Genomic DNA, 27,191 nt, shown 5'->3' with positions numbered 1-27,191 from the left:
CTGATCAGATAGCTGATGCTTAAAGTTAGTGAGGGAGATATATGTCTCCAACTTCAGCAATTTTTGCAATTCGTTCCAGTCATTGGCAGCAGACAACTGGAGGGAAAGGCGGCCAAAGGGGGTGTTGGCTTTGGGGATGACCAGTGAGATATACCTCCTGGAGCGCGTGCTATGGGTGGGTGTTGCTATGGTGACTAGTGAGCTGAGTTAAGGCAGAGCTTTACCAAGCAAAGACTTATAGATGACCTGGAGCCAGTGGGTTTGGCGACGAATATGTAGCGAGGGCCAGCCGACAAGAGCATACAGGTCGCAGTGGTGGGTGGTATATGGGGCTTTGGTGACAAAACGGATGGCACTGTGATAGACTGCATCCAGTTTGCTGAGTAGAGTGTTGGAGGCTATTTTGTAAATGACATCGCCGAAGTTAAGGATCGGTAGGATAGTCAGTTTTACGAGGGTATGTTTGGCAGCGTGAGTGAAGGAGGCTTTGTTTTGTGAAATAGGAAGCCGGTTCTAGATTTAATTTTGGATTGGAGATGCTTAATATTTTAATATTAGTCTGGAAGGAGAGTTTATAGTCTAACCAGACACCTAGGTATTGTAGCTGTCCACATATTCTAAGTCAGAACCATCCAGAGTAGTGATGCTAGTCGGGCGGGTGTAGGCAGCGATCGGTTGTTGATTGATCGGTTGTTCTTGAGTCTGCCAATAAGAATACGGTGATTGACAGAGTCGAAAGCCTTGGCCAGGTCGATGAAGACGGCTGCACAGTACTGTCTCTTATCGATGGCGGTTATGATATCGTTTAGTACCTTGAGCGTGGCTGAGGTGCACCTGTGACCAGCTCGGAAACCGGATTGCACAGCGGAGAAGGTACGGTGGGATTCAAAATGATCAGTGATCTGTTTGTTAACTTGACTTTCGAAGACTTTAGAATGGCAGGGCAGGATGGATATAGGTCTGTAACAGTTTGGGTCTAGAGTGTCACCTCCTTTGAAGAGGGGGATGACCACGGAAGCGTTCCAATCTTTAGGAATCTCAGACGATATGAAAGAGGTTGAACAGACTAGTAATAGGGGTTGCCACAATGGCGGCGGATAATTATAGAAAGAGAGGGTCCAGATTGTCAAGACCAGCTGATTTGTACGGGTCCAGGTTTTGCAACTCTTTCAGAACATCAGCTATCTGGATTTGGTTGAAGGAGAAGATGGGGAGGCTTAGGGAAGTAGCTGTGGGGAGCTGTTGGCCGGGGTTGGGGTAGCCAGGAGGAAAGCATGGCCAGCCGTAGAGAAATGCTAATTGAAATTCTCGATTATCGTGGAGTTATCGGTGGTGACAGTGTTTCCTAGCCTCAGTGCAGTGGGCAGCTGGGATGAGGTGCTCTTAGTCTCCATGGACTTTACAGTGTCCCAAAACTTTTTGGAGTTAGAGCTACGGGATGCAAATTTCTGTTTGAAAAAGCTAGCCTTTGCTTTCCTAACTGACTGTGTGTATTGGTTCCTGACTTCTCTGAAAAGTTGCATATCGCGGGGACTATTCGATGCTAGTGCAGTACGCCATAGGATGTTTTTGTGCTGGTCAAGGGCAGTCAGGTCTGGAGTGAACCAAGGGCTATATCTGTCCTTAGTTCTACATTTTTTGAAAGGGGCATGCTTATTTAAGGTGGTGAGGAAATTACTTTTAAAGAACAACCAGGCATCCTCTACTGACTGGATGAGGTAAAAATCCTTCCAGGATACCCGGGCCAGGTCGATTAGAAAGGCCTGCTTGCAGAAGTGTTTTAGGGAGCGTTTGACAGTGATGAGGGGTGGTCGTTTGACCGCGGACCCATAGCGGATGCAGGCAACGATCGCTGAGATCCTGATTGAAAACAGCAGAGGTGTATTTAGAGGGCAAGTTGGTCAGGATAATATCTATGAGGGTGCCCATGTTTAGGGATTTAGGGTTGTACCTGGTGGTTTCCTTGATAATTTGTGTGAGATTGAGGGCATCTAGCTTGGATTGTAGGACGGCCGGGGTGTTAAGCATATCCCAGGTTAGGTCACCTAATATAACCAAATCTGAAGATAGATAGGGGGCAATCAATTCACACATGGTTTCCAGGGCACAGCTGGGAGCTGAGGGGGGGTCTATAACAGGCGGCAACAGTGAGAGACTTATTTCTGGAGAGATTCATTTTTAAAATTAGAAGCTCGAACTGTTTGGGTATGGACTTGGGAAGTATGACAGAACTTTGCAGGACATCTCTGCAGTAGATTGCAACTCCTCTCTTTTTGACAATTCTATCTTGACTGAAAATGTTGTGGTTGGGGATGGAAATTTCAGAATTGTTGGTTGCCTTCCTAAGCCAGGATTCAGACACGGCCAGGACATCACACAGGGCCTGGGTTAACCTCTACATCACCCGAGGAACAGAGGAGTAGGATGAGGGTACGGCTAAAGGCTATCAGAATTGGTCGAATAGTGTGTTGGGAACAGAGAATAAAAGGAGCAGATTTCTGGGTGTGGTAGGATAGATTCAAGGCATAATGTACAGACAGGGGTATGGTAGGGTGCGGGTACAGTGGAGGTAAACCTAGGTGTTGAGTGACGATAAGAGAGGTTTCTCCTCTGGAGGCACCAGTTATGCTAGGTGAGGTCACCGCATGTGTGGGAGTTGGGACAAAAGAGCTCTCTGAGCCATGTTGAGTAGGACTAGGGGCTCTGCAGTAAAATAAAACAAGGATAACTACCCTAAACAACAGTATACAAGGCATATTGACATTAGAGAGACATAAAGCGAGGCATAAAGCAATCACAGGTGTTGATTGGGAGAGCTAGCTAAGACAACAACGGGTAAGACAACAGTTAATCAGCTAAGATAATAACTGGTAAAATGTCGATGAATGGGCAGAGAGGGTCAGTTAACTACATACGGGGCCTGAGTTCGAGGCTGTGGCCGACAGATAAACAAAACAAACAAAATGGAGTACCGTGATTAATGAACAGTCCAGCAGGCATCAGCTATGTAGCCAAGTGATCATAGGGTTCAGTGAACAGCAATATATGAAACAGGGAAACCATTAGGAAGTCGTTACTACGCTAGCCGGGAGATGCGCCTGGCTTGAGGCTAACTGGTGCTAGCTTCGGGACAAGGGCATTAGCCACTATAGCCACTCCGGTGCAAAGGTCCAGAGCTTACGGCAGGAATCCGGTGATGTAGTGGCTTCTAGTCGTCTTAGTGAAGAATCTGGGAGGCATCAGCTGTGTAGCTGAGTGATCATAGGGTCCACTGAGCAGGCCGGGAGATGCGCCTGGCTCAAGGCTAGCTTCGGGGCTGGGCCACTCGGTGGCAGCTAGCTAGCTGCGATTATCCGGTGTAATGGTCCAGAGCTTATGGCAGGAATATGGTGATGTAGTGGAGAAAAACAGTCCAATATGCTCAGGGTTGATATCGTGCTGTGCAGACTGGCAGGTATTATCCAGGCTAAAAGCGGCTGGTGTCTGAGCTAAAAACATAAAGACCGCTAGCAGTGGCTAACAATGACTAAATAGCTAGTAGCTAATTAGCTGGTTAGCTTCTGATGGCTAGCTTCTGATGGAGGGTTCTAGCTATAAGGTCTAAAAAAATAGCAGATCCGTATTACATTGGGTGAGGTATGTTGCCGGAAGGTATATTTAATTGAAAAATTGAAAAAAAGATTGAAATATATTGCAATATATACAAAAAAAACATAACATTTTCAATAAACACGTCTTACTGCTACGCCATCTTGGATAACAAGATGACTCTCAGTTAAAAACCATAGGATTTAGCAAACTCTGAAATTATTTAGTATATCTGTGACAACGAAAACTGTTTCCCCAGTGTAACATAAGGAGCCACTAAATGATACATAGTTCGACTGCATTTCAGAATACAAAAAAACTGGCCAACAGCAAGATCCCGTATTTAAGTTGAAGTTCATCACATGACAAGGGTAACGTTATAACTATAACTACTGTTCCCTGAAGGAGGGAAACTAGGTACAACATACTATTAAATCCACACGTTATGACTATAACTACTGTTCCCTGAAGGAGGGAAACTAGGTACAACATACAATCAATTCCACGCCTCGCTGGAAGCCCCGCCTTCCACAGGTGATGAGAGTGAGGCTTGGATTTATTCCTTAAATTTAATACCGCTCTTCACCGACCCAGGAAAGGGCGGGACCAAACAGGTGTTGTACCTCGTTTCCCTCCTTCAGGGAAGTGTAATTATAATCAAAGTTACACTCCCTTTCAGTCGGTCAACTTCGGTACAACATACTATGGGGAAATACAATCATTCCCCAACTGACCCAAACGGATACTAAATGAAAGGGCCCCTGGCAGACCACCCAGACCTGACCCTGCAAGATGCGTCAGTTGTCAATTTATTAATTGTCTTTTGTTTGAAACACTCCTGTCAATGTTGAGTAAGGACACACACCTGAATACCCATATAGAAGTAGGACTAGTCTACCTGGTTACACATATAGAAGTAGGATTAGTCTACCTGGTTACCCATATAGAAGTAGGACTAGTCTACCTGGTTACCCATATAGAAGTAGGACTAGTCTACCTGGTTACACATATAGAAGTAGGACTAGTCTACCTGGTTACCCATATAGAAGTAGGACTAGTCTACCTGGTTACCCATATAGAAGTAGGACTAGTCTACCTGGTTACCCATATAGAAGTAGGACTAGTCTACCTGGTTACCCATATAGAAGTAGGACTAGTCTACCTGGTTACACATATAGAAGTAGGACTAGTCTACCTGGTTACCCATATAGAAGTAGGACTAGTCTACCTGGTTACCCATATAGAAGTAGGACTAGTCTACCTGGTTACACATATAGAAGTAGGACTAGTCTACCTGGTTACACATATAGAAGTAGGACTAGTCTACCTGGTTACACATATAGAAGTAGGACTAGTCTACCTGGTTACACATATAGAAGTAGGACTAGTCTACCTGGTTACACATATAGAAGTAGGACTAGTCTACCTGGTTACACATATAGAAGTAGGACTAGTCTACCTGGTTACCCATATAGAAGTAGGACTAGTCTACCTGGTTACACATATAGAAGTAGGACTAGTCTACCTGGCCTGTGTGCAAATGTAGGTCTATAAATGTGCCCATTTGGTGATGTCAGATAGTATTTCTGATTGTCTTAACGCACCACCACTAATGAGTTGGAGCTTCTCAAAGTAATTTTTTCTTCATTTCCAAACAACACAAAGTCTAATCAAAATCATTTGCGAATGACAATAGTTCCTCAAAGTATTTTCGTAAAATATTTCCAGCTCTCACCCTTTCGATAACCACTCAGCATAAAAAGGGAAAAATGTAATTCTCTGATCCTGTGGAAATGTCATAAAATACCCGATTACTTCTTAGCCTTTGCACAAATAGCCTACAGCTGTGTCTGTCCAGAACTCACTGGAGCAGGAAACTGAGGGTGTAGAATATTTTATACAATGTTGCAAGCTTGCTATCCGAGTTTCACTGACCCAGTTGATAGTTGATATAATGTTTCCATTTTGTTGTAGACAGGCCATGTGCAGCCAAAGTGATTTCTAGGATATTTATTTTTATCAGGATATTTTCTGCCTGCAGAATGCAATGTTTTTATTTGTTGGCTTTATGTAGGCTATTTTTACATAGTTGACAATAATAGTTACTTGTAGATTTGTATAACTTTCATTTAGATAGAATATAGGTTAATCACAGACAATGATTTTGAGATACTATTAAAAAAAAAAAAGCCCTCCCTCTAGTCAGGTTATAGTGATGACTGGCTCCCTCCCTCTAGTCAGGTTATAGTGATGACTGGCTCCCTCCCTCTAGTCAGGTTATAGTGATGACTGGCTCCCTCCCTCTAGTCAGGTTATAGTGATGACTGGCTCCCTCTGGTCAGGTTATAGTGATGACTGGCTCCCTCCCTCTAGTCAGGTTATAGTGATGACTGGCTCCCTCCCTCTAGTCAGGTTATAGTGATGACTGGCTCCCTCCCTCTAGTCAGGTTATATTGATGACTGGCTCCCTCCCTCTAGTCAGGTTATAGTGATGACTGGCTCCCTCCCTCTAGTCAGGTTATAGTGATGACTGGCTCCCTCCAGTCATTTGTGTTTAAATTATTTAATCAAACAGCGTGCTTAAAGCATCAGACAAGTTCAGTACATATAGTTGATTTTATAAAAACACATGGGGTGATTGGTAGAAAGAACAGATGACTCTTGGTTGACCAAGATGTATTTTAGTTGGGGACAGCACTAGAACATGATGTTGGGGCTCCCGAGTGGCACAGCGGTCTAAGACACTGCATCTCAGTGCTTGAGGCTTCACTACAGACACCCTGGTTCAAATCCAGGCTGTATCACAACCGGCCGTGATTGGGAGTTCCATAGGGCGGCGCACAATTGGCCCAGCGTTGTCCGGGGTAGGAAGTCATTGTAAATAAGAATTTGTTCTTAACTGACTTGTCTAGTTAAATAAAGGTTACATTTAAATACATTTAAAAAATAGAGTTTCATGACAAACCATTTTTTACAAATCCGGCAAGGCACCAATTTTGAGAAGGGTTTAAAACAAAGGTTTCAAACCAATTCATGAATGTAATTGAATCTAGGTATGTCTTGCCTTTAATGTAATGGCATGAAAAACAATTGGCTGAATATTATACAATGACTTATCAACAGCTCTAATAATTTGCCTCCACAGGAAATCTACACTGGCAATTCTAGAATATACTATATAGCCCAGAAACCTGGTTAAACTATCATTATGACATCCTGGATGAATTCTAGAATATACTATATAGCCTAGAAACCTGGTTAAACTATCATTATGACATCATGGATGAATTCTAGAATATACTATATAGCCTAGAAACCTGGTTAAACTATCATTATGACATCATGGATGAATTCTAGAATATACTATATATCCTAGAAACCTGGTTAAACTATCATTATGACATCATGGATGAATTCTAGAATATACTATATAGCCTAGAAACCTGGTTAAACTATCATTATGACATCATGGATGGATTCTAGAATATACTATATAGCCTAGAAACCTGGTTAAACTATCATTATGACATCATGGATGAATTCTAGAATATACTATATAGCCTAGAAACCTGGTTAAACTATCATTATGACATCATGGATGAATTCTAGAATATACTATATAGCCTAGAAACCTGGTTAAACTATCATTATGACATCCTGGATGAATAAATTTGAGTGGTTACACTCCTCCTTCCCCCATCCCTCAGCTGTTTACCAAACCAAGCCTCTGGGCAGCCATTTTGTTACTGTTGAAAAAACTCACACAACCCAGCAATCTGCAGTTCATACAATAACAAAGCTGTCATTCCACCAGTTTTGGTAATAAGATGATTAGGGGGTTGGAGAAATGTAACTACTTTCAAATTCATAGACAGACCTATGGATGCAAGGACTGACCATCCATGATATCAACATTATAGTTTAAACTATGTTGAGGCTATACAGTGTTGATTTACATTGTTTCTAGACATTGGAGTAAAAAAAGCTTATTTGGGGATCTGATTGGGTAAACTGGTGAACTAAGCTCATGAGGCATGTGTTATATTCTTCAACAATCAATGGCTATAAATTAATAATTTAAAAGTCACAATATGGATGTAGCTATTGCTTAATTCCGCTTTAACACCACACATCAGTTCAACAACTGCAGAGTTTGTGCCTCTGTTTTTAAGACAGTACTTACTAGTGTTAATCAGGGAACGGTTTCTCAAAACCATCTTATGGCTAAGTTCACCGTTAGAACCATTGGACGCCTTAAGATGCGTTTGGGAAACCGGGCCCAGATGTCCAGTTTCCTCCTCTATCGTAACAGTCATCTCCCCCTCTTCCTCTTTCACTCCATAAACTGCATCCTCCTCTTCTTTTACTGTAACATCCTCCTCCTCTTTCACTCTGAACGCGTCTTTTTCTTCTTTCACAGTAACGGCCTCACCCTCTACTTCTTGTTTTACTGTGATGTCCTCTTCATTAGCAGGAGAGTAGCTCAGTGACCGCATGGTCGGAGATGTTAGCTAGCTAGGCTAATGCTAACTTAACCAGCCCGCTAGCTGAATAATAACAACAACACCGTAAATATGAAATTAAATCGGATAACTAACTAGACCACAGAAGAGGGTTTAAAACACAGTGCCTAATACACACTAAAGCGTCTAAAGAGCTTTATTGTTCGGCTATTTTGTCTAGCAAACTACCGTGGTGTCTGACTAACTGTTGCTACTGTTGAAAGAAGCGTTCCGTCCACTACATTATACGTCACACCAACAGCATCGCCTTAAATTCCCAGACCGCCATCTGCTGACTGGAGTGGGTAACGCAGTTGAGTAAAATGTATATTTTATTGTCAGACAAGTTAAAGTCTAGGAAGCATGAGTTTTTACTCACCAGTGTAACAATAAAGTGTCGTTAAAGACTTAGTAAGCTAGTCGTATTCACGATCTGGTTACCTATAAGTACAAACAGTTATGTTTTTGTGTTATTAACAATTTATTCATTTATTTTGGGATACCTCCTAAACTACCCACAATGCAATATTTCGCAAGTTATATGAAGTATCTACTCTGTACTACCGAGTTTTTATGCCGATGTAATTATGTTGTTAAATTCCTGCATAAAATGGGTATTATTCCTCCTGGTCTATTAGTGTGTTTACATTGTCTAATACAATCAAATCAAAGTTTATTTGTCACGTGAGCCGAATACAACAGGTGTAGACCTTACAGTGAAATGCTTACTTACAGGCTCTAACCAACAGTGCAATTTTTTAAGTAAAAAATAGCTATTAGGTGAACAATAGATAAGTAAAGAAATAAAAACAACAGTAAAAAGACAGTGAAAAATAACAGTAGAGAGGCTATATACAGTAGAGAGGCTATATACAGTCGAGAGACTATAACAGTAGAGAGGCTATAACAGTAGAGAGGCTATAACAGTAAAGAGGCTATATACAGTAGAGAGGCTATATACAGTAGCGAGGCTATAAACAGTAGAGAGGCTATATACAGTAGAGAGGCTGTATACAGTAGAGAGGTTGTATACAGTAGAGAGGCTATAAACAGTAGAGAGGCTATATACAGTAGAGAGGCTATATACAGTAGAGAGGCTATATACAGTAGAGAGGCTATAACAGTAGAGAGGTTGTATACAGTAGAGAGGCTGTATACAGTAGAGAGACTATAACAGTAGAGAGGCTATAACAGTAGAGAGGCTATAACAGTAGAGAGGCTATAAACAGTAGAGAGGCTATAAACAGTAGAGAGGCTATAACAGTAGAGAGGCTATATACAGTAGAGAGGCTATAACAGTAGAGAGGCTATAAACAGTAGAGAGGCTATAACAGTAGCGAGGCTATAACAGTAGGGAGGCTATATACAGGCACCGGTTAGTCGGGCTAATTGAGGTAGTATATACATGAATGTGTAGTTAAAGTGACATACATATATGATAAACAGAGAGTAGCAGCAGCGTAAAAGAGGGGTTGGGGGGGGGGGGGGGCGGCACAATGCAAATACTCCGGGTAGCTATTTGATTACCTGTTCGGGAGACTTATGGCTTGGGGGTAAAAGCTGTTGAGAAGCCTTTTTGGCCCCCCTTCGCGTGAACGCGCACGCACTCAATTCTTCTTCCGCCATCTGCTGACTGGAGTGGGTAACGCAGTTGAGTAAAATGTATTTTTTATTTTGGCTTCGGTGTTGTGCCGAATTCTTCATTGCTGCGACTTGCTAGTTGAAGTTTCTGATCACATCAGGCTGCGTTTCATTTTATTTTTCATGACGGTTTGATCGTGGGGAGGCACTAGTAATGTCTGCAGTTTTCGGTTTGGCTATGTGTTTCAAGTGTATTAGTCTATTAATGATTCATTTCGGTTGCCTATCCTGATGTGAAGTTTGTGCTATAGAAAGTATTTGACTCTAGCCACAAAATTAAAAGGGGGGGGGGGGGGGGAGGATTTCAGCAAGGCTATTTTACATTTTAGTCATTTAGCAGACACTCTTATCCAGAGCGACTTACAGTAGTGAATGCATACATTTCCAAAAAAAATTGTAATTTTATTTTTTTCGTACTGGCCCCCCGTGGGAATCGAACCCACAACCCTGGCGTTGCACACACCATGCTGGCGTAGCAAACACCATGCTCTACCAACTGAGCCACAGGGAAGGGCCTGTTGGAATTCTATCTTGGGACTGCAAGGCCTGGCACACTTCAGAATCATTTTTGGTGAGCTATCATGCCCTCTGATGTGCCACAGGAAGTATTAGACTCTAGTCACATTAGGAAGTGGTTATTTCAGAAATAATAGTTTCAGAGCCCTCTATTGTTCTCTCTACCCATCCCCCAAACCCCCATCCCATCCTGCTTTTCCCTCTTATGGCTCTTCCTACGACAACAAAAAGTACACTTTTTCTGTCTTAGTTTTTAAGAATGTAGGTACAGTAGTAATAATAACAATAATAATAACAATAATACATCTAAAATGTGTACTCTGGGCGAAAAAGAACGTTCAAATATATAAGTCAACATGAGTGCATATCCATAATCACTGTCCTCTTTATTCTCCCCTGATCCTCTTTATTCTCCCCTGATCCTCTTTATTCTCCCCTGATCCTCTTTATTCTCCCCTGATCCTCTTTATTCTCCCCTGTCCTCTTTATTCTCCCCTGACCCTCTTTATTCTCCCCTGTCCTCTTTATTCTCCCCTGATCCTCTATTCTCCCCTGATCCTCTTTATTCTCCCCTGATCCTCTTTATTCTCCCCTGATCCTCTTTATTCTCCCCTGATCCTCTTTATTCTCCCCTGGTCCTCTTTATTCTCCCCTGGTCCTCTTTATTCTCCCCTGATCCTCTTTATTCTCCCCTGATCCTCTTTATTCTCCCCTGATCCTCTTTATTCTCCCCTGATCCTCTTTATTCTCCCCTGATCCTCTTTATTCTCCCCTGATCCTCTTTATTCTCCCCTGATCCTCTTTATTCTCCCCTGATCCTCTTTATTCTCCCCTGTCCTCTTTATTCTCCCCTGTCCTCTTTATTCTCCCCTGTCCTCTTTATTCTCCCCTGATCCTCTTTATTCTCCCCTGATCCTCTTTATTCTCCCCTGATCCTCTTTATTCTCCCCTGATCCTCTTTATTCTCCCCTGATCCTCTTTATTCTCCCCTGTCCTTATTTCTACATTTAGTTAACCTCAAATGACACAACAGGTTTGGTTTGTCTTTTTAATCATAACATATGGTATTGTCTTGCCTCACAGATATCATGATATACAATAAAGACAGAATGAAGTGATTTATTTTCCATCACTGTGGCTAGTCCAAGATCCAACGTATTCCACATCCAGACACACTCATTGTTCTTCTGACTATAAGGTGATATGGCTCCACTGCTATGGAAAACACACTGTATATTATCAGCATCACAGATGATAAAGATTGTAATGATAAGTTTGTATTTACACGTCACCATGTGTTTTCCAAAACAATATATAAACGTGGGCGTCTTTCTGTGGGTTGCTGAAGCCTCTTTTTTGTGAAAGAGTGCTTCGTTTTACTGTTAATGGCGTTTATACTGTAGAGTATTTTTATTTTTTGAAGTGTCACAACATATCATGGAAGACGTCAGGCCTACCTACACTACGCCATACTTCTCATTTGACCTTTCAGTAAAGCAACAACAAGAAGCTTCATTGATGACTGACATTAGGCAAGGTTATCCAAATTACACAACTGGCAGAAATGTCACAACGTTGCAGATTATTACAACACAGTTGATTGATTTCATTTGGAAAACGGATGTTTTCAGAAGAATGGATCCTGCAACCGATAGTAACTTTGTCAATTACAAAAGCAATGGTGGCTGTCCCGTGGGCTTGACCAAGGAGGGGAAAAAAACATTTTTTTCTGAAAAAGGCCATTGATTTTGTTGTTGAAGGCGAGATTTACAAGTCCACTTTATCTGTGGATTGTTCCATTATTAATTGGTCTAAAACTATCAACCCGTTGTCTTATCTACCGCCATGACTATAATATTTATTATATCGTCTTATAGCAATTTGAAACTGTTATGACACAAGGCCGAGTTGAGTCGTTTACACCCAATCTTCCTCAGAGATCAGCCTTTTAATAGCAAATCTCGTGTCAATTCGATGTTGTTGTGTTAATTTGTAGTTGGCAAAACGTTTTTGTGACGTCAGATCTACTAGTGTTCAACCTAAAACATCATTTAATTTAACATTGGGATTAATAACGCATCGTTTACGCTCACCTGTGCATATGACTAAATAGCTGACTATCAAATCCAAACGGCTGAGAGATTTATCTAAATGTCATAGTTTCATAGAATCTAACCTTTATCAAAATATATACAGACGTCACCGGCCGTCTAGCCACCGTCGATCCACTTTTCATTTTCCATTTGTTTTGTCTTTGTTTTACACACCTGATTTCTCTCCCACAATTACTGGTTCATTATTTAACCCTCTGTTTCCCCATGGGGTTTTTGTGAGTGATTGTTTATTGTATTTTCGGTCTGTCATGGTGTGCGTGTATTTTTTACTTTGTATTTTTGACATTTTGAGTAAAAGTACATTGATTACTCATATCTGCTGTCCTGCGCCTGACTCTCTACACCAGCTACACATAGGACCCGTTACAGCTATAGTACAGCAGGTACAAAGACACCTCCCGTGCCTTCTGGACAAAGGTCGTCTGTGCTGCTGAGGAGGCCAACAACATCTTTGTTGTGTTCCATGCAAGCAAAAAACTAGAGATGCAATCTCAAAAAGATTTTATTGGCCAGGGCTGACATAGACAAATGGGTAATTATAAATCTAACGTCCTCTTATCTAAATGAAACTGGCTATTCTATTCTGATACTTCTTGTGAAAAAAATATGCAAATGTTTTTGTGTTTGTTTTAATAGTTGGCAATTTGCTATTGAGAACTATTGAAACACTTCTGAAAACTATAGCTCAATCAGTCCTAATATTTTTCCTCCTTCAATCAGGTGTCACAATGTGTACCTCGTCAGGCCAGCATGACATCTATAAAACAGGAGGTGGAGTACACTCCAATAGTGCTATGTGGCTTTACGATTACATTCCTCCTTTTACAAAATGTAATATATTTATTTTGAGAATATAAAGTCATAATGTTAACATTTTACATTTAGTGTACATTTGTTACTATGTTATTACATAACTTTAGCTTAGCTGTCAAAACAACATTGCAGTTACACAGTAACAGCTATGCAATTGTAGTTTATCAGTGTAGGTTATAGGTGGATACACGCTATAGGACTGAGTATAATCTGATTGGTCCCATTGGGAGCTGCCTCACATGTATTCAAATTGGACATGGATAGTTTTCCAGGTGGTACTGTCTGGACCTGGGGGCGACCAATCATGTGTACTTTCTGGAGTAATAGACTCAAACACTATTGTGAAGGTGTGAGGTTTCACAGTAGACCTGTGGGGGATTGTGTGAGTGTGGAGACCTCTCCCCCAGTCACTCCTCTGATTTATTGTCCTGGTTACCTGGAGAGAGCCACAAAAGACAGTTGTTTTTCTGTAGTTCAATAGTAATATCCTCTAAAACTATCTGATGACAAACAAACTTTGCTGCCCTGTTTCCAATTGTCCACATGGCTGGGAGAACCTATTCAAGTAAGTAAGTAAATAGATTATGAAAATGTAAAAAAAACAACAATGTATTATTAGCTAACTAGCTACAGTGCAGGCTAACTCAGATGAGCTGCTAAATGAGCTAGCTATCTATCTAGACAACTACACATACTGTATAGATAGATAGCTAAGTGAATGAAATATCACCATCTACCTAACTACATATTAGCTAGCTATCTTGATGTATTTATCACTGTAAAAAACAAACTCCAAATGCATTTGTAGGTAGCTAGCTAACAGCCATGGAGGAGGGTGAAAGGATAGCAGCCCCAACTGTCAGTGAGAGAGGAGGCTATTCTGGATAGGGCAGGTACTTTTGTGTAGTTCCTGTCCCTAGAAGTGAGGACGGAGATAATAGTAACATAATATTCAGTGTGGTGTAATTTGACTATAATGAAGTCTGTTTCTTGTGAGGTTTTCTGTCCTCAGATAAAGAGCTCTATGAAAGCCAGTCTACATATGAAGAGGTCCCAATGAAGAGCAGTGGTTCTCAGTCCTGGGGACTCAGAGGGGCACATTTTTGTTTTTGCCTTCACACTGCACAGCTGATTCAAATGATTCAAACTCATCATCAAGCTTCAAGTGGTATTTATGTTTTCATTTGTGATGCCATCCTTGATATGATCCTGTTATTGTCACATGCTACACATGTACATATGTGTGCCCATGCATCTATCAATCCAATGTTATCATGATTTGTTATCAGGGATATTATACTTTAGTAATCCACAATGACCTGGTGATGTAACAGTCTAATAATTACATTGTCTTCCATATTCCTACAGATACCTTGTAACTGGAGATCCCTTCAAAACGATTGCCTACAGTTACCGTGTAGGGCACTGCAAGGTTGGGTGACCAGGGTCATCTGGGACTGCCTCCTGGAGGAATTCAGGTGTGTGAAGGCTACCTGTGTCCTGCGTAACTTCATGAGGATGGACACGAGGACCAGGAGGGGATCTGCAGCTCGCCGCCGTGTGCCAGAGGAGGAGTCTGCTGCTCTGCAGGATGTTTCAAGGATGGGGTCCAACAACGCAGCAAGAGAGGCAATCCGTGTGCAGGAGATCTTCACCTCCTACTTCTTCAAAGAGGGTGCTGTTCCCTGGCAACACCATAGACTACACTATGCACAACCAAAAGCTCTTTTAAGAGCCATTCACATTGCAATAAGAGTATTCTTCCATTTACTGAGCTATGTCAACTGCAGTTATTCAATTCACAGTTTCTCTCCCTTTGATTTCTACTTCTCAGGTGAGGGTGCTGTTTAGGTAAGGGTGTGATGTCTGTGCAAAAACAAAACAGGCTATTTTAAATCACCCATATTGAAAAAATGTAGAACAATTAGACACCCTATAACCCACACCTACACACTCATGTATCAATCGGATTGATGGATTGTGTTGTGCAGTAAGCAGGTTCAGGCGTATATAACTGTGGCTCCTTCCACCTTCAAAGAATAGGCAAGAGGGCCAACCATGGAGAATAGTAAGACACTTAATTATTTCTATAACTACGCTGTATTGTTTGTCCTCGTGTGTCCGTTCATGTTTTTCAGCATAAAGTACTCTGCAGTCACTTAGTTTGGTGTGGACACCAGGTGAGGCCACACACAGATTCCTGTTGAACACTGTCGCTTTAACTACCTTATTTTCTCAATAACAGTCTCTCTCCTTCACTTCATCCCTCTCTCCTCTTCTCCCTAAATCCTCTAGGTTATATCAGCTGTGTCGGTGAACCCCTCCTGCATCTGAACTGGCTACATAGAGGGCACAGCATGATCAGAGGTGAGAGGTCACTTGGTCAGGTCAACAGGAAGTATTATTAAAGAGATGCTTTACATTGAATTACAGATAGAGATGCAGTAGTCCCAGAGTTAATGATCCCAGGTCAGTTTATATTATACAGGAAGTATTATTAAAGAGATGCTTTACATTGAAATACAGATAGAGATGCAGTCGTCCCAGAATTAATGATCCCAGGTCAGTTTTTTATTTCACCTCCTGATTGATGACTAACAATGTTAGAATAAAAAATAAAAACACAAGGTTTAAACATGCTCTCTCTCTCTCCATCTGTCTCTCGTCTGCAGATATGTTTTGATGTGAGAGGATGCCAACCCCCAGTCCCATCATCGCCACCTCACCTGCTTTTAAGAACCTTTGGGCCGACTAGAGACACTATTATGTAATTGTGATGAACTGAGAGAATATTTATGTAGCACTGTGATTCATTAATCATGTGCTGCCTTCCCTGCTCCTATGTGCTTACCTCTTTCCCTTTCTGTCTTTTACACCTCTCTCACCACCTCCTCTTTCTTCCTCTGTTTTTATAATGCGCAACAGATGTGCATTGAAGTACAGATTAAACTTGTATTTATAACACTTGGATAATGAGCTTTTCAATAAAGCATTTCACATTCTCTACTGGTTGAAATGAAGTGTAATGTGATGAAATACTCCACCTATCCTGTGTTTATCAGATCAATGCAGATGAAGGGCATTAGATGTTGAGATGAACCAGTGTTAGAGTATTTACATGATGCATAGGAAGTGTAGTGTACTGTTTTTTAACATTATATTTCTGTATATATGAATTAACTAGTTAAATCCTGTTTCTAGTCTATTAGTTACAATGTGTAACCATTGATGTCCCAGGACCAAGATTGGTAAACACTGTTGAAGTGTATAATTGTAATACATACATGCAGACACAGCGTCATTCAAAGACTGGAATTTGATACTCCTGGTATTGGATATGACTGAAAAATAATCTCGAAGACATTCATACCTAAACTGCACCTTTATTTGCCAAGGTAGAGTACATGATCAGTGAATATATTAAATGTACAGGCTACAATGTGGGGATCTTATGCATGGTAATAACTACATGTATATACGACTTGCATCCTTGGCACAACATGATATTATATTCTACTCAATCCATAGGCTTCATTAATGTCATTCAGGCTGTTTTGAAGTTGATACAACTGGCTATGATAGCTGAGGTTCATAGGTAGGTTCTGAACTAATATGTATACCAAACGTTTGGGTCCATACACAGATCGGCTAGATAGCTAGCTACACATCCATAGGCATACAGGTATTTTAATCATCCACTGCACAATAAGCAAGAACATAGCTAGCTACGTTATTTCATCTATCTGCATGGCAAATATCAGCAAGGCAAGCTTACACAATTGTACATTCAATTTGGAGTAAATTCTTCAGCTAGCTAGATTCTATACATCCACTGTTTCACAAAACGACCGCCTGGTTTGCTGGTTATTTCAGGAGTCCCTAAAACAACCAGTATTACAATTACATACTCATGTCACAACAGCCATAAAGCTAGTCAGCTAGCTGGCTAATGTTAGCTAGTCAGCTAGCTGGTTAATGTTAGCTAGTCAGCTAGCTGGTTATTGTTAGCTAGTCAGCTAGCTGGCTAATGTTAGCTAGTCAGCTAGCTGGTTATTGTTAGCTAGTCAGCTAGCTGGCTAATGTTAGCTAGTCAGCTAGCTGGCTAATGTTAGCTAGTTAGATAGCTGGCTAATGTTAGCTAGTCAGCTAGCTGGCTAATGTTAGCTAGTCAGCTAGTTGGCTAATGTTAGCTAGTCAGCTAGCTGGCTAATGTTAGCTAGTCAGCTAGCTGGCTAATGTTAGCTAGTCAGCTAGCTGGCTAATGTTAGCTAGTCAGCTAGCTGGCTAATGTTAGCTAGTCAGCTAGCTGGCTAAATCTCGATTTTCGTAAATGAACTTTACGATAAAAAAAGCGTAATCGTTTGTCTCTACATTAACTAACATTCCTGTCAACTGTACATGTTTCTGCATGATTCGTTATGACGTTATAATCCCTTACATTTGCTTCCATCCTAGTATTTCTGTCCTCCATCTTTGATCCAGTTCAGTTCTGTGTAGGGGTACCCCTCTCTCCTAGTATTTCTGTCCGCCATCTTTGATCCAGTTCAGTTCTGTGTAGGGGTATCCCTCTCTCCTAGTGTTTCTGTCCGCCATCTTTGATCCAGTTCAGTTCTGTGTAGGGGTACCCCTCTCTCCTAGTATTTCTGTCCGCCATCTTTGATCCAGTTCAGTTCTGTGTAGGGGTACCCCTCTCTCCTAGTATTTCTGTCCTCCATCTTTGATCCAGATCAGTTCTGTGTAGGGGTACCCCTCTCTCCTAGTATTTCTGTCCGCCATCTTTGATCCAGTTCAGTTCTGTGTAGGGGTACCCCTCTCTCCTGGCGCTGGAAGATGGCGGCGAGTGTAGACGAGATTTCAGCTTGCTCCGAGTAACCTTAACTTTTATCCCTCTCAAACTTACTTAAATGTAACGGAACTTGGCTTATAGTAAACACAATAGAGAACAACACTTAGTTGACCGATAATTTGATTCATAACTTTGAGAAATGGAAGGAAAAAATGTGCGAAAGAGCAAAGGGAGGAGAAGGCAGTTGCTAGCTGAGCACTCATACGTTGGAGAAAAACCGCCACCTGACTCCTCAGGAGAAGAAATGGAGGATTCTGGACATTCGGTTGATTCTGAAAATGCAGTCAATAGTCCTGCACCCAAAAAGACACAGAAAGAATTGTCTTTGCGCGAATTACAGGTCAACATAATCGATGCTGTCTATGCAAAGATAAACGAAAGAGCCGACGGTCTGGAGAAAATGATACGCGAAAACACATCAAAAATAGTTGACCTCGAGACCTCTGCATTCTGACTGTACACCAGAGAAGACACACAGGAGAGAAACCTTATATATGTGGTCAATGTGGGAAGAGTTTTGGTCAATCTGGAGAACTGACTTTACACCAGAGAATACACACTGGAGAGAAACCTTTTAGCTGTGATCAATGTGGGAAGAGTTTTACTACATCTGATCATCTGACAGTACACCAGAGAATACACACAGGAGAGAAATCTTATAGCTGTGATCAATGTGGGAAGAGTTTCACTACATCAAGCATTCTGACTGTACACCAGAGAAGACACACAGGAGAGAAACCTTATAGCTGTGGTCAATGTGGGAAGAGTTTTGGTCAATCTGGAGAACTGACTTTACACCAGAGAATACACACAGGAGAGAAACTTTTAGCTGTGATCAATGTGGGAAGAGTTTTACTACATCTGATAATCTGACAGTACACCAGAGAATACACACAGTAGAGAAACCTTATAGCTGTGGTAAATGTTGGAAGAGTTTTGGTCAATCTGGAGATCTGACTCAACACAAGAGAACACACACAGGAGAGAAACCTTATAGCTGTGGTCAATGTGACGAGATACTCTGATAAAAGATCTCTGATCAAACATCAGAAAATACATTAAGGAGTTGTTTCATGATATCAATGAAATAATGTCACAATGTAGAATGTTTTAACATTGTAGTAGGAGTATTTTAATGATGTCACAATGTAGAACCCTAAACGTTTGTCCCCTGTTCTATTGATTTCAACATGATATGGATATTAGCCTCAGGGGGAAAATCCAGGCTCTGAAATGGAAGAGTACTATTTATGAGATTTAATAAAAAGTGACTAACAAAAAAAGAGTTGTGTTACACTTACCATGTTGGTGACGCACTTGAATCAAAATGTAACACTTCAAAATGTAGCGAGCTGTTTTCTACAAATTGTCCTCTAACCAGGGATGTACACATTACTCCCAGATTCCGTGTGGTTTTTGAGCTGTTAGTTTTAACAGGACGTGCAATCTCATCTCCCTCCTCTCACACAATTGATTTCAACATGATATCGATGAGTGATGACATAAATGTTGTGTTCCTTTGTTTAGTGACCCCTACATTTAAATGCATCACTCCAAAATGTAGCTGACTGTCTTCTGCAGGTTGTCCTCTAATCAGTGAGGTAAAATATATCTCCATTTCCATGTGTTTTTTTAGTTGTGTTAGTTTCAACAGCACGAACAACCTGATTTCCCCCTAATCGATATCAGTGATTTATTGCTGCTTGTGCAGTTTAAGGAGCTTGTTAAAAAAATTACAAGTAATATGATTATTGTGGGAGATGTTTGTGTATATAGGGAAGGAATATATGGGAAGGTGTTTCACCTGAGCTGGTCCAGGTTCTATTTAAGAGTGTCTGGCCCAGTGCTCCAGTTGTCTTGATACATGTGGAGAGTCAACACCTTTAGTTGCTCCACCTTTTTGGTTTACTTCCTGTCTTTAAGTTCGATGTGGGTTTTTATTTTGTTTGCCTCTTCTTGGGCAGATTTAGTGGGTCTCATGGTGGGTGTCTTTTAGGTCCCAGTTGTTGTTACTAGTCAACTTCCAGTGGACACCCCCATAGTGTCTTTCAGAGCCCCTCCTAAAAACATGCTTATATTTTGGGTTGGATGTTGCATCCAATTAATATTTTAATCAATGGATTTTCCTTAGAATGCTAATTCGTCTTTCAGTTGTTAATCTTATGTTTGTTGTGGTAAATATTTCTGTTTATTTTCATTGTTTTATTTTTTTCCTGTGAAGCATCCATGTCTGAAATGTGCTGTATAAATAAAGCTTGATTTGATTTGAACATATTGCAAAACTAATGAACCCAATGACTGACAATCAACAGACTCTTGCAAAACCAATACGCATCTTTATCCATCTTAGTATGAAAAACAGTATAAATTCAGTATATCTCCCACTATGTCAAAATAGTGCTGGTATGTACGTTTAGTATCACTTTTCAACCAACCCAGTGCATTTGTTGAAGATAAATGTTTAATTCAACAATACGTCAAAGGATTCAACTACTGGAAACAGACACAAACAAATGGATCAACCAGATCAATCCCACTTTTCCAGCCTGCTGAAGGTGTGGTGGAGTGGTAAACACCACCCCCGGCTCTACCAGGGGCTTGAGGTGGTCTCCCACAGCTCTGCTTATGTCATGTTCTGTGGCCTTGCTGTTCCATTTATTGACTGCCCCTGTAACACAGAAAGAAATGCATTTAGTCATATTATATAAAACACTCAAAGTAATGGATATGGAGCATCTATGGCCTCAGTTACACCTGGCACCTAAATGTGACTTCTGTCATCTGATCACTCCAAGCTGCATTAGGTTCAGATCTACCAGGATGGGCCTTTGACATAGTCTGGACACAGTCAGGCCACTGAATATGCATAAGCAATGTAAAGAGGTGGGGTGAATGAGGGGAAAAGTACATTTGACACAAATTACCTTCGTAATAAATCAAATGTTGTTGGTCACATACAGGTGTTCAGCAGATGTTATTGCAGGTGTAGTGAAATGCTTGTCCTTCTAGTTCCCACAGTGCAGTAATATCTAACAAGTAATATCTAACAATTTCACAACAAATACCTAATACACACAAATCTAAGTAAAGGAATGGATTTAGGAATATATAAATATATGGATAAACAATGTCAGAGCAGCATAGACTGAGATACAGTTTATACATATGAGATGAGAAATGATATGCAAACATTATTAAAGGGCCAATGATTTCATGATGCCTGTTTAACAGTCTGATGGTCTGGAGATAGAAGCTGTTTAACAGTCTGATGGCCTGGAGATAGAAGCTGTTTAACAGTCTGATGTCCTGGAGATAGAAGCTGTTTATCAGTCTGATGGTCTGGAGATAGAAGCTGTTTAACAGTCTGATGGTCTGGAGATAGAAGCTGTTTAACAGTCTGATGGTCTGGAGATAGAAGCTGTTTAACAGTCTGATGGCCTGGAGATAGAAGCTGTTTATCAGTCTGATGGCCTGGAGATAGAAGCTGTTTATCAGTCTGATGGCCTGGAGATAGAAGCTGTTTAACAGTCTGACGGCCTGGAGATAGAAGCTGTTTATCAGTCTGATGGTCTGGAGATAGAGGCTGTTTAACAGTCTGATGGTCTGGAGATAGAAGCTGTTTAACAGTCTGATGGCCTGGAGATAGAAGCTGTTTATCAGTCTGATGGTCTGGAGAGAGAAGCTGTTTAACAGTCTGATGGCCTGGAGATAGAAGCTGTTTAACAGTCTGATGGCCTGGAGATAGAAGCTGTTTAACAGTCTGATGGCCTGGAGATAGAAGCTGTTTAACAGTCTGATGGTCTGGAGATAGAAGCTGTTTAACAGTCTGATGGCCTGGAGATAGAAGCTGTTTAACAGTCTGATGGCCTTGAGATAGAAGCTGTTTACCAGTCTGATGTCCTGGAGATAGAAGCTGTTTATCAGTCTGATGGTCTGGAGATAGAAGCTGTTTAACAGTCTGATGGTCTGGAGATAGAAGCTGTTTAACAGTCTGATGGTCTGGAGATAGAAGCTGTTTAACAGTCTGATGGCCTGGAGATAGAAGCTGTTTATCAGTCTGATGGCCTGGAGATAGAAGCTGTTTATCAGTCTGATGGCCTGGAGATAGAAGCTGTTTAACAGTCTGACGGCCTGGAGATAGAAGCTGTTTATCAGTCTGATGGTCTGGAGATAGAGGCTGTTTAACAGTCTGATGGTCTGGAGATAGAAGCTGTTTAACAGTCTGATGGCCTGGAGATAGAAGCTGTTTATCAGTCTGATGGTCTGGAGAGAGAAGCTGTTTAACAGTCTGATGGCCTGGAGATAGAAGCTGTTTAACAGTCTGATGGCCTGGAGATAGAAGCTGTTTAACAGTCTGATGGCCTGGAGATAGAAGCTGTTTAACAGTCTGATGGTCTGGAGATAGAAGCTGTTTAACAGTCTGATGGCCTGGAGATAGAAGCTGTTTAACAGTCTGACGGCCTGGAGATAGAAGCTGTTTAACAGTCTGATGGCCTGGAGATAGAAGCTGTTTAACAGTCTGATGGCCTGGAGATAGAAGCTGTTTAACAGTCTGATGGTCTGGAGATAGAAGCTGTTTATCAGTCTGATGGTCTGGAGATAGAAGCTGTTTATCAGTCTGATGGCCTGGAGATAGAAGCTGTTTATCAGTCTGATGGTCTGGAGATAGAAGCTGTTTAACAGTCTGATGGCCTGGAGATAGAAGCTGTTTAACAGTCTGATGGTCTGGAGATAGAAGCTGTTTAACAGTCTGATGGCCTGGAGATAGAAGCTGTTTAACAGTCTGATGGTCTGGAGATAGAAGCTGTTTAACAGTCTGATGGCCTGTAGATAGAAGCTGTTTAACACTCTGATGGCCTGGAGATAGAAGCTGTTTAACAGTCTGATGGCCTTGAGATAGAAGCTGTTTTTCAGTCTTTCAGTCCCAGCTTTGATGCACCTGTACTGACCTCGCCTTCTGGATGATAGCAGGCTGAACAGGCAGTGGCTCGGGTAATAACAAAGAACAAATGTGTGTGTCTGAGGGGAAATGAACTTTCATACAGCCAAAAGGGGTGAGAAATTACACCAATATCAGTGGACAATTTGCATTAATGTAAATAAACATAGATGATGGAACATATTCCCTTTTGCTGACGTGATGAACCACTAAGGGGACATAAATATTTACCATCTAAACCATGTGTGACCTCTCACCTCTCTGGCTGTAGAAGTGTTCTTCCTAACCAGTCCCTCAACAGCTCTCTGACTGAGCTCCACCCTCACTGGGTCTTCAGAGGAGAGGAAGGCTGAGGAGGGATGGAAGGATGAATGGATCAGTCACTCAATAAAGTGTAGAGCTGCTGTCTATGCTGTCTGACAAAATCACTATTTTAGTAGTTCATTAAAGTAAATAAGGCTTTATGACTGCTGAATACCAACTATCAATCACTTAGACCATGTATTTTCAGGTATAGATACATCCTTGGGACGTCCTAGCCCGTTGAAGTTGACATTTAAAATGGTTAAGGTAGGGGTTAAGGTTAGGGTTTAGGGTAGGGATGTCCCAAGGATCCCAGATAGCATTGACCATTGTGCATTATTCTGTCTCTTTTACATAGCAGGTGATGAGTTCTGAACTTGAAAATATTAAATATCCTTATTATGTGAAATTGTATGAAACAATAATGTATGTTGATGCTAATATGATGTACAATATTCCATCATGTTTCTATCTGATAACAATAGAGTAATATATTTAATATGACAAATACTATTTTTTAATAGTTTCACTAATTCATTTTAATTAACTTAATCATTATGATTCAACATCAGTTCACCATCTCACCTCATACTGTACTGGAGCAGCAGCAGCTGACTGCCCAGTTCAACATCAGTTCACCGCCTCACCTCATACTGTATTGGAGCAGCAGCAGCTGACTGCCCGGTTCAACATCAGTTCACCGTCTCACCTCATACTGTATTGGAGCAGCAGCAGCTGACTGCCCGGTTCAACATCAGTTCACCGTCTCACCTCATACTGTATTGGAGCAGCAGCAGCTGACTGCCCGGTTCAACATCAGTTCACCGTCTCACCTCATACTGTATTGGAGCAGCAGCAGCTGACTGCCCGGTTCAACATCAGTTCACCGTCTCACCTCATACTGTATTGGAGCAGCAGCAGCTGACTGCCCGGTTCAACATCAGTTCACCGTCTCACCTCATACTGTATTGGAGCAGCAGAAGCTGACTGCCCGGTTCAACATCAGTTCACTGTCTCACCTCATACTGTATTGGAGCAGCAGCAGCTGACTGCCCAGTTCAACATCAGTTCACCGCCTCACCTCATACTGTATTGGAGCAGCAGCAGCTGACTTGATCGTTGATGCTAATCATCATGTTTGAATCTGAGAGTAAATAGAGCCGACTACAACTCTAAAAATGAAGGGTTCAACTGGAGTTGTTCTCAGATCCCCTAAGAACCGTAGGGTTCTTGGTCAATGAAAAACAGCCCCAAAAGGTTCTTCAAAGAACTTGTTAGAAGGTGGGTTCATCGAGGAACCTCCGTTGTTGCTGGACTTCTTCCGGGAACTTCGCAATTACAACTGAAAACGATGGTGACAAGTTTGGATGCGACAACAGTTAAAAAGGTTAAGTTGTGTTGATGTTTGGCTCTGAATATGTCTCGAAATCATTTATTATAATAATATAACATACTAATAATGAATGACAATGATGGTTTTCTGTGAATATCTTCCATAACGTTACTATAGTTAATGAACGTAAATATTAGAAAGCCGGGTTTGACCGTCGGCGTTGTATGAGCTACAGTACAGTACCGTTAGCTAGCTAGCTAACGTTATGTCCTAACTAGGCACAACTAGGTTTGGATTATTTCCTCAACTATATTCTTTCCCATATATTGTATATCGTTTCCATAAAGCCAACATGGCTTTACACTCATTAACGTAAGTTTCCAATCTAGAGCAGTTCTCACTTTTGTGATAATGAACTAGCTAACGTTAGCTTCGTTAACTAACTAACTAACTAAACTCCCCCCCAACTCCTCTCATACCAGGAAGAACCCCCCCCCATTTCAAATGTAGATTTACATGTATTTGAAATGTAGTACCCGGACGGAGAAAATCCAATAAGCGTTTTATAGTTACATTGTTAGGGTAACTTACCCTAAAGTGGACACACTCCCATCAGTTTCTGAGACAACTGGCCAGACTTTGTAGACAGTTTAATAATGCTTAAACCTCATCTTTATCAAATGATCCATTAAAGATACCAACTCAAAACCTACGTTCGTCTACATATGGGTTGTTTAAATTGTATCTAATTATATTCCCAGTATTACTTCATCAAATCTCTAGTAATCATTATACACACATATAATTCATCATATTTTCATATATTCACAGAATCCATATAAAACGTAAGAAATTCTCAGGTAGTCACGACAACCATTCCATTTGCTTTTTCAGGGACTCTCCATAGCAACGAAGCATCTCTCCAAACATCCTCCCAGCAGAACAAAAAATTAACTTTAGTTTCCCAGACAATGACCATGCGATCCTCAACAGTTCTCTAACCTCCCAGAGACCACGGCAAAATCAAGCCTCCCAGGAACTATAGACCTTCTGCTGCTTTCTAAAATATCATCCCGCTTATTATCCACATTTCAATCATCTGATTAAGCATATTTCTATATGTTACTATCCAGACGACAGATTAAGACTCATATCACAGTCACACAACTCTCATATCACAGTCACACAACTCGCATATCACAGTCACACAACTCTCATATCACAGTCACAACTCTCATACCACATTCACACAATGCTATTCCCAAACATACCTAATCAATTAGTTGTTTTTCAACAATATTTTAACCTGCAGGAACATTTTCACATTTATCTAATGGTTAGTTCCTAGGATAATGAAACTCATACATTTACATCTTTCAATACTTCTAAAATGGGGTACAGGTTTAAAATAATTCCAGGTGCACCGTACCATCGTATACTATATCACAAATGGTCTTAACTAGTAAACACAGATTCTAGTTTTCATCCAGTTCACACAGATAGCTGACTCAGCCTCAGAGCCTTCTGACTGGGCCCTGTTTACACCTCCACACAGGAATACACACTCAGAGCCTCCTGACTGGGCCCTGTTTACACCTCCACACAGGAATACACACTCAGAGCCTCCTGACTGGGCCCTGTTTACAACTCCACACAGGAATACACACTCAGAGCCTCCTGACTGGGCCCTGTTTACACCTCCACACAGGAATACACACTCAGAGCCTCCTGACTGGGCCCTGTTTACACCTCCACACAGGAATACACACTCAGAGCCTCCTGACTGGGCCCTGTTTACACCTCCACACAGGAACACACTCAGAGCCTACTGACTGGGCCCTGTTTACACCTCCACACAGGAATACACACTCAGAGCCTACTGACTGGGCCCTGTTTACACCTCCACACAGCAATACACACTCAGAGCCTACGAGGCTTTTCTAAAAACTCCACTTTGCGTGTTTCACTCACCTCTTTTTTTTTTTAACTAGGTTTGAGATGTGGTATCCACTATATATACTATACTGATGGTATCCACTATATATACTATACTGATGGTATCCACTATATACACTATACTGATGGTATCCACTATATATACTATACTGATGGTATCCACTATATATACTATACTGATGGTATCCACTATATATACTATACTGATGGTATCCACTATATATACTATACTGATGGTATCCACTATATATACTATACTGATGGTATCCACTATATATACTATACTGATGGTATCCACTATATATACTATACTGATGGTATCCACTATATATACTATACTGATGGTATCCACTATATATACTATACTGATGGTATCCACTATATATACACTATACTGATGGTATCCACTATATATACTATACTGATGGTATCCACTATATATACTATACTGATGGTATCCACTATATATACTATACTGATGGTATCCACTATATATACTGTACTGATGGTATCCACTCGGCTCGCTGCCTCTCAGATCAAAGGTGGGTCCATCTGCTCTGTTCCCGCAGTGTGGTCTCCCTGAGATCCCAAGTTAGAGGGATCCCTGGTGCACCATTTACCCAGGTCATCAGGAGCGGTT

Source organism: Salmo salar, unplaced genomic scaffold, assembly GCF_965601325.2.
Source record: "Salmo salar unplaced genomic scaffold, fSalSal1 ptg000613l, whole genome shotgun sequence".
Classification (NCBI taxonomy): domain Eukaryota; kingdom Metazoa; phylum Chordata; class Actinopteri; order Salmoniformes; family Salmonidae; genus Salmo; species Salmo salar.
The sequence above is the reverse complement of the archived record's forward strand: the minus strand, read 5'-3'. Positions refer to the sequence as shown.